A 10,013-nucleotide genomic window follows, 5' to 3' on the forward strand; every position below is an offset into this window, starting at 1 on the left:
TGACCTGGCCAGACAGCAGTGTTACTCTAGACCTGACCTGACCTGGCCAGACAGCAGTGTTACTCCAGCCCTGACCTGGCCAGACAGCAGTGTTACTCCAGCCCTGACCTGGCCAGACAGCAGTGTTACTCCAGCCCTGACCTGGCCAGACAGCAGTGTTACTCTAGACCTGACCTGGCCAGACAGCAGTGTTATTCCAGCCCTGACCTGACCTAGCCAGACAGCAGTGTTACTCCAGCCCTGACCTGGCCTGGCCAGACAGCAGTGTTACTCCAGCCCTGACCTGGCCAGACAGCAGTGTTACTCCAGCCCTGACCTGGCCAGACAGCAGTGTTACTCCAGCCTTGACCTGGCCAGACAGCAGTGTTACTCTAGACCTGACCTGGCCAGACAGCAGTGTTACTCTAGACCTGACCTGACCTGGCCTGACCAGACAGCAGTGTTACTCTAGCCTTGACCTGACCTGGCCAGACAGCAGTGTTACTCTAGCCCTGACCTGACCAGACAGCAGTGTTATTCCAGCCCTGACCTGACCTAGCCAGACAGCAGTGTTACTCCAGCCCTGACCTGGCCAGACAGCATTGTTACTCCAGCCCTGACCTGACCTGGCCAGACCAGGAGCCCTCGGTGGAGTGAGAGTCTAGAAAAAGTACCATCGGACAAGACTTTGGCCCTCAGGGACCAGCCTAAGAAGACGGGAGGTGCACAAAAATCCTACAAAGATACCCTGACACAACTGCTCTGAGCATGGCGAGGTCCAGTTAGCAATTCAGTCACTCATTTGGTAGGTAGGATCGTCAGTCACTCAGTTGGTAGGTATGATCGTCAGTCACTCGGTAAGTAGATAGGTAGGATCGTCAGTCACTCGGTAGGTAGGTAGGATAGTCAGTCACTCAGTTGGTAGGTAGGATCGTCAGTCACTCGGTAGGTAGGATCGTCACTCGGTAGGTAGGATCGTCAATCACTCGGTATGTAGGTAGAATCGTCAGTCACTTGGTAGGTAGGTAGGACCGTCAGTCACTCGGTAGTTAGATAGGTAGGATCGTCAGTCACTCAGTAGGTAGATAGGTAGGATCATCAGTCACTCAGTTTGTACAGTGGTTCTTCCTTTAAAAGTTACGAGTTTATGCTGCGACCGTTAGTGGTAGATGGTGATGTCATTGCACCACACTATCACAAGGGGTTATTAAAAATATAGTTATTTTTTTAAACAAAGCGATTTATTATTATTATTAACAACCCTGCATTACAATTATATAAAGCCCCTTAGATATTCTCACAGACCAGATTTGCCCTAATGGAAAATGCCCCTTAGATATTAATTTAGAATCCTCTAAATGTAATTATTTTTTGATATACTGTAGGCCTACCGTAGGCGACATGAGTAATGTGCCGATTACACAGGCTGCTTTAAATAATTAACATTTCATTATTTATTTATTTTTCCATATTTTCTCATTGTTTCTGTGATCCAAAAATAAAATTAACATTTCAATTCAATTCTTTGAGTCCTGTTTAAGTAGTATTTTAGTATTTTGATACTTTGTGCAATGCAATTGATAAGCATTAAAAACTTTGAATGGGGCCTCCCGAGTGGCACAGCGGTCTAAGACACTGCGTTGCTACAGATGTTGATTCGATACCCGTGCCGGTCGCGACCAGGAGACCCATTTAGCCCAGCGTCGTCTGGGTTAGGGGAGGGTTTGGCCCGGGCGGGCGGTGGGCTTTTGGTTTGTCTCCCTCTAAAAACAGGGAGAGAAAACAAGTGTAGCAGGCTGCAAAGTAGGTAAACATTTCAAGGATGGGCTATTAGCAGGACAAAAGACTCTTCAACCTTTACAAAGGATAGTCTAGTAGCTCGGCTACTGTAGGTGTGACCCCCCCCCCCCCCAACTTGCAATGTATTAAAGTTTTTCTCAATGGCTAAAACACAATTTCTGAAACCTTGCTCCATTTCCTGAAAACATTAAACACAAAACTTCATCTTCAAGCGCTATTACTTAACCTCTGACTCCTCTTCCAAAATGAAACATTCGCCACTAAACAGTTTTACCTGTGTTCAAAGTCAAACACTGCTCACAAATCATAAACCAAGTGATCAAAATGATATACACTCTCAAGCAGTCAGTAAACAATACACCGAAAAATAGAAAACACATTGTTCAAAACATACAATTCTCAGGGAGAAGTACATTTTTTTATCTAAAAACATATTCATATTTTTCCGTCATTGTCTTTTGATGAACGAAAACATGTTCTATAGCTCAAAATTGATTAAAAAAAAATGGAACAGAAATTACTACTCTGCTTTGCTCTTTGCAATTTTGTTTTTTGTTCTTCCTCCTCCTTGTACCCCTATTTTTACAGTACTGTACCCTGCATCTCACAAACTTGTCCTTTGTCTCTGTGATACTGTAATTCTTGTTGTTTGTTGATATGAACCTGCAACCAGTCAAAATCTATTGAGCAGTCAGTACTGTTAATAAATGGAAAGCACAATGTTCAGGGCCATACAATTTGTCCATTGTACAGTGTGCAGCCTACAATGCACTGTACTACAGTTTGCAATACTAAAAAGGATAAAAATCAAAGGAGTAAACGTGATCAATGTGCTTCTTCTTGTCTTTGGGCTGGGTCAGGCCAGAGCACTTTGTCGACATCACAAGCAATATTGTCCCTCCCGAGGCAACGGGGGAAGAAGCCTCTTGTGTGCCGTATCCAGCCCTGACATGATTCCTCACCTATATCACCACAGGCTAAATCCATGGCTTGCAGCAGATTTACTCTGGTGTAGGGTTGTCTATCATACACTTTCCATCTCCAAGAGGAGAAAAACTCCTCAATCGGATTCAGGAAAGGTGAGTATGGAGGGAGGTACAAGTTCATAAACTGCCCATTGATGTTAAACCATTCCCTTACCTGAGCAGCTCGGTGGAAACTGACATTGTCCCACACTATCACCTAGGTGGGAATGAGATTCTCAATTAGCTCTTGACCCTGCTGCTCTTGAACCTGCTGCTCAAATAAAATATCTCTTAGATTGGCAATAAATCTTAGAAGGTGCTGGGTGTTATATGGCCTGAGTGTAACATGGTGATGTAGAACACCATGGTTGCTGATAGCAGCACAGATTGTGACATTGCCACCTCGTTGACCAGGGACTTCAACAATGGCTTGCTGTCCAATCATGTTTCGGCCTCTCCTTCTCCTCTTTGTTAGATTGAAGCCTGCTTCACCGACAAAGATGAACTCATGGGGTCTGTCCAAGGATTCCAAGTCAAATATTGTCTGTGTAGAAATACAATATACTGTATGTAGGATTTTGTAAGTCGTGCAGAGACAGTGCTATACTGTAGAGTACAATTAGGCTTCTGATTCACATACATTGTATGTACTGAAGAGTAATGTCATTCACATAGTATGTGTTAGTACTGTAGACAATCTGGATTACAGTAAATGTTTCTGAATGTACACTTACTTGCACATACTGAGCTCGCAGTTCTTTCACCCTTGGTGAGTTGCACTCAAAAGATACTCTGTATACTTGTTTCATTTGCATCCTGTTACGATGGAGGACACGGTCAATTGTGGAAAATGCTCACACTGTCGATTCCCTGGGAGTGTGTGTTGTCTTGTATCACTCGTTCCTGGATTTCTCGTATTGCATTATCTTGAAGGACCAGGCCAACTATAACGGCCTCTTGCTCCCTAGTGAATATAGCTGTCCTTCCACCTGCATGTGGCAGCCTTGCAATTCTACAAAACGTAGTTGTGCAGTTACAAAACATGCAGTACAATTCATACAGTGATTAACTTTACAAATGTCTATTGAAACAGCTGCATATAGTGTAGTACAGTAAATTTGCAATTACAAAAATACAGTAGTATACTGTACCTGTTCTCTTCTCGGAATGTCCTTACTTTGGTGGACACAGAAAATCGGCTCAAATTGGGTTGCACTCTAAGTCCTGCTTCTCTCATTGTCAGTCCATGGACAATAACATGGTCTATAACTGTTGCTCGAATTTCATCAGATATTCCCACTCTTTGTCTTCCTCTTTCTTGTCCTCTTCTTCCTCTTTCTTGCCCTCCTCCTCCTCATCGCCCACCTTGCATACGCACTCGTCCTCGTCCTCTCACATTGTTTCTTCTATCCATTCTCAGACTTTCTTCTTCCCACCTTCAACAACCTGTTTGCTCTCTGAACGGGCTTATATTGGTTGTGTCGCATCATTTGAAACAGGTTAAATAAATTTTGAGTGGTTGTGTTCAATCAATGACATGTCTTCTCTATTTGTATTTGATTGTTGATTAGGGTGTGGAAATGTTAGGATTATTTTGCTCATAGTACAGTAGCCTACTCCCAACCGGTCACGTTGTACAGCGCCATATTTTCGTTTTTTATTGGAATAAAAACACCATAATATTAATCGAATTAATGAAGCAAAATGTCTTAATCAATCCCATATACTATGTTCTTACAAAGAAAAGTTTTCAATTCTCTAGTACAGGAAATATTATAGTCAAATGCTTCACAAAGATGCCCTCTAGTGGCCAAACTAGCACTAACTAGCATTAATGGCTGACAAAAAATAACGTGCTATAGAATTCTGCGGCAGCCCGCAAGGTGTGCTACAGTATGACGCAACTTTTAAAGGAAGAACCACTGTAGGTAGGATCGTCAGTCACTCAGATGGTAGGTAGGATCGTGGGAAATTAAGACTCTTTATGGTACTGATCTTGAATCAACTTGTTTAAATCAAATGAAGTGGTTACGGTTGGACTAGGGCAGTGGTCACCAACCAAGTGATCGACTGGTCTGTGCCCCCTTTTCTCAGCGGAGGGAGAGGAAGGAGGGTGAGTCGGGTCAGAGGCAACCTCACCGCTGCTCAGTCCCTCCACTCAAACTGACCATCAGATGCAGGCCGTCAGTCCAGTTAAAAAAAATCAAAAGCTATTGATTATGCTCACTCAGCTGTGCCTTACATGTAATACAAACAAATGATCTATTACCAGTGTGATCATATACCTACGTTTTGTTAATATTACTTCAAAGTGGTCTGAAAAGAACAACATTGGCAGGGCAATTCAAGCATAGCCAATATGCAATTATAATGTATTGGGCCTATAGCCTACTGCACAAACCTCATCGATCTCGGCTTGCATTTTGACTCTGTGATCTTGACTCAGAAAAGGTTGATGACCGCTGCACCAGGGTTATTAGCTATGTCAACTGCAATTCTCTACACGTTACCATGTTCTAATTCAAGAGTTAAGTCTGCACACTCAGTGAGTGTATCAAACCAGGGTGAATGTTGTGTGGCAGAAAGGAGGACGCTCTAAGCAGGCGAGGAGAGAAAGGCTTATTCATTAGTCGGGTGGCAAATGAGTGACAAGCAGCTGCCACATTTATGCTTCATTTGGTTTCCTTAATGGATTGCGAGACGTAGTGAAAATAATTCTGTACAGTATCTAATGTCTCTTCGCCTTCCTTTCTCTATGGACATGAAGATCTCTGGTCTATGGGTCTCTACGCCTTCCTTTCTCTATGAACATCTCTGGTCTATGGGTCTCTACGCCTTCCTTTCTCTATGAACATCTCTGGTCTATGGGTCTCTACGCCTTCCTTTCTCTACAGACTTGGAGATCTCTGGTCTATGGGTCTCTACGCCTTTCTTCTCTATGAACATCTCTGGTCTATGGGTCTCTACGCCTTCCTTTCTCTATGAACATCTCTGGTCTATGGGTCTCTACGCCTTCCTTTCTCTATGAACATCTCTGGTCTATGGGTCTCTACGCCTTCCTTTCTCTATGAACATATCTGGTCTATGGGTCTCTACGCCTTCCTTTCTCTATGGACATGGAGATCTCTGGTCTATGGGTCTCTACGCCTTCCATTCTCTACGGACATGGAGATCTCTGGTCTATGGGTCTACGCCTTCCTTTCTCTATGAACATCTCTGGTCTATGGGTCTCTTCGCCTTCCTTTCTCTACGGACATCTCTGGTCTATGGGTCTCTACGCCTTCCTTTCTCTATGAACATCTCTGGTATATGGGTCTCTATGCCTTCCTTTCTCTATCGACATGGAGATCTCTGGTCTATGGGTCTCTACACCTTCCTTTCTCCATGGACATGGTGGTCTCCGGTCTATGGGTCTCTACGCCTTCCTTTCTCTATGAACATCTCTGGTCTATGGGTCTCTTCGCCTTCCTTTCTCTACGGACATCTCTGGTCTATGGGTCTCTACGCCTTCCTTTCTCTATGAACATCTCTGGTATATGGGTCTCTATGCCTTCCTTTCTCTATCGACATGGAGATCTCTGGTCTATGGGTCTCTACGCCTTCCTTTCTCTATGAACATCTCTGGTCTATGAGTCTCTACGCCTTTCTTTCTCTATGGACATGGAGATCTCTGGTCTATGGGTCTCTACGCCTTCCTTTCTCTATGGAGATCTCTGGTCTATGGGTCTCTACGCCTTCCTTTCTCTATGAACATCTCTGGTCTATGGGTCTCTACGCCTTCCTTTCTCTATGAACATCTCTGGTCTATGGGTCTCTACGCCTTCCTTTCTCTATGGACATCTCTGGTCTATGGGTCTCTACGCCTTCCTTTCTCTATGAACATCTCTGGTCTATCGGTCGCTACGCCTTCCTTTCTCTATGGACATGGAGATCTCTGGTCAATGGGTCTCTACGCCTTCCTTTCTCTATGGAGATCTCTAGTCTATGGGTCTCTACAACTTCCTTTCTCTATGGACATGGAGATCTCTGGTCTATGGGTCTCTACGCCTTCCTTTCTCTGTGGACATCTTTGGACTATGGGTCTCTACGCCTTCCTTTCTCTATGGACATGGAGATCTCTGGTCAATGGGTCTCTACGCCTTCCTTTCTCTATGAACATCTCTGATCTATGGGTCTCTACGCCTTCCTTTCTCTATGGACATCACTGGTCTATGGGTCTCTACACCTTCCTTTCTCTATGGACATGGAGATCTCTGGTCTATGAAGGCCTGTGCTGCAAAGCCCTCAGATTTTAATGACCCCTTTGGTCTGTTTTTAGATAAAATAAACCCTTCTAACCGTTGTCTTGTATGTCAGTGGTTTCCAACAGATACATCAACCTGTTCTCTGTGTGACTGTTTTTGTCAACTTGTTGCATACATGTAAGAAGTACCCTGAGAACTTGTACAAAAAAATAAAAAATATGTTGTACTTGGGATACTTTTACCTTCTCTGTGGCCTGGCGATGTTAAGGAATGGAGAAATCATTGGTCTACTCAGTAATTGAATATACTACGGTTACATATTTGCCTCAAGGAATTCACAAAAAATTCAATGAATTACAAGGTGAATGTAAACTGCAGCCCTCTTTGTATAGAATTAACTACTGTGTTTATCAATGAACATTATGATTTTTTTTAAAGGATTACAAATTGGAATATCTGCTGTCCTTGTCTCATTGTCCACCACTATACAAAAGTGCTAATGTCTCATTGTGCAATTTTCATTGCAAAAACCTAACAAAAGCAACTGTATCCAATAAAGTATAGTATTTTAATGAAAAAGAAACCACACAGGCATACGAGTGTTGAATGATATGGCTCAGGTAGCTGAACAGTGCTTATCCAGAGGTGTCTTCCAGTCTCCATCTGCGACGCCAGGCAAGGGGGTGGAATGGTGGTCTGTTGCTAGGTGATCTAGCTCTGGATCCTCTGCAGCAGGTTGCAGATCGCTTCATGTGGAGGTGTCTCTGGCCCGTCGTGTGCTCCAACTGCAGAAAAGCAAAGTAATAAACTCAGCAACAAAAAATAAAAGTCCCTTTTTCAGGACCCAGTCTTTCATAGATAATTTGTAAAAATACAAATAACTTCACAGATCATCATTGTAAAGGGTTTAACACTGTTTCCCATGGTTGTTCAATGAACCATAAACAATTAATGAACATGCACCTGTAGAACGGTCGTTAAGACACTAACAGCTTACAGACGGTAGACAATTAAGGTCCCAGTTATGAAAACTTAGGACACTAAAGAGGCCTTTCCACAGACTCGGAAAAACACCAAAAGAAAGACACCCAGGGTCCTTGCTCATCTGTGTGAACGTGCCTTAGGCATGCTGCAAGGAGGCATGAGGACTGCAGATGTGGCCAGGGCAATAAATTGCAATGTCGGTACTGTGAGACGCCTAAGACAGCGCTACAGGGAGACAGGATGGACAGCTGATTGTCCTTGCAGTGGCAGACCACGTGTAACAACACCTGCACAGTATCGGTACATCCGAACATCACACCTGCGGGACAAGTACAGGATGACAACAACTGCCCAAGTTACACCAGGAACGCACAATCCCTCCATCAGTGCTCAGACTGTCCGCAATAGTCTGAGGTTGGACTGAGGGCTTGTAAGCCTGTTGTAAGGCAGGTCCTCACCAGACATCACCGGCAACAACGTTGCCAGTGGGCACAAACCCACCGTCGCTGGACCAGACAGGACTGGCAAAAAGTGCTCTTAATTTTTTACATTTTATTTCACCTTTTTTAACCAGGTAGGTTCTCAAGTTCTCATTTACAACTGCGACCTGGCCAAGATAAAGCAGAGCAGTTACACAAACAAACATACAGTCAACACAAAATAAAATATTTTTCTATTTATGTAGTATGTGCAAATGTAGAAGAGTAGGGTGGTAGGCAATAAATGGGCCCTAGAGGTGAAAATAATTACAATTTAGCATTAGTATTGGAGTTATAGATGCGCAGATAATGATGTGCAAGTAGATACTTGGGGTGCAAAAGAGGAAGAGGGTAAGTAATAATATGGGGATGAGGTAGTCGTGTGTGTTATGTACAGGTACAGTGATCGGTCAGGCAGCTGACGCTTAAAGTTAGAGAGGGAGATATGAGACTCCAGCTTCAGAGATTTTTGCAATTCATTCCAGTCATTGGCAACAGAGAACTGGAAGGAAAGGCGGCCAAAGTAAGTGTTGGCTTTGGGGACGACCAATGCGATATACCTGCTGGAGCGCGTGCTACGGATGGTTGTTGCTATGGTGACGAGTCACGGTTTTGTCACACCAGGGGTGATGGTCGGATTCGCATTTATCGTCAAAGGAATGGGCTTTATACCGAGGCCTGTACTCTGGAGCGGTATCGATTTGGAGGTGGAGGGTCCGTCATGGTCTGGGGCAGTGTGTCACAGCATCATCGGACTGAGCTTGTTGTCATTGCAGGCAATCTTAACTCTGTGCGTTACAGGGAAGACATCATCCTCCCTTATGTGGTACCTTTCCTGCAGGCTCGTCCTGACATGACCCTCCAGCATGATAATGCCACCAGCCATACTGCTCGTTCTGTGTGATTTCCTGCAAGACAGGAATGTCAGTGTTCTGCCATGGCAAGCAAAGAGCCCAGATCACAACCACATTGAGAGCGTCTGGGACCTGTTGGATTGGAGGGTGATGGCTAGGGCCATTCCCCGCAGAAATGTCCGGGAACTTGCAGGTGCCTTGGTGGAAGAGTGGGGTTAACATCTCACAGCAAGAACTGGGAAATCTGGTGCAGTCCATGGGGAGCAGATGCACTGCAGTATTTAATGCAGCTGGTGGCCACACCAGACACTGACTGTTACTTTTGATTTTGACCCTCCCCTTTGTTCAGGGACACATTATTCCATTTCTGTCAGTCACATGTCTGTGGAACTTGTTCAGTTTTTGTCTCAGTTGTTGAATCTTATGTTCATACACATAGTTAAGTTTGACAGTGAGGACATTTATATGTTTATATAATACATGCCATTTACCAGATGCTTTTATACAAAGTGACTGTCACACGTGCACACATTTTACGTATGGGTGGTCCAGGGAATCAAACCCACTCTCCTAGCAAGTGCCATGCTCTACCAACTGAGCTACAGAAGACTACAGATCAGTCTTGATATGAGTGGGTGTTAGGAGAGAATTGAAAACTGTGAGTCACTTCCGTGCCTATTATAAATCACTGTTTGCTCATTCTGTGCT

Source organism: Oncorhynchus mykiss, chromosome 3 (genome assembly GCF_057628025.1).
Source record: "Oncorhynchus mykiss isolate SJ-2025 chromosome 3, ASM5762802v1, whole genome shotgun sequence".
NCBI classification, from domain to species: Eukaryota; Metazoa; Chordata; class Actinopteri; order Salmoniformes; family Salmonidae; genus Oncorhynchus; species Oncorhynchus mykiss.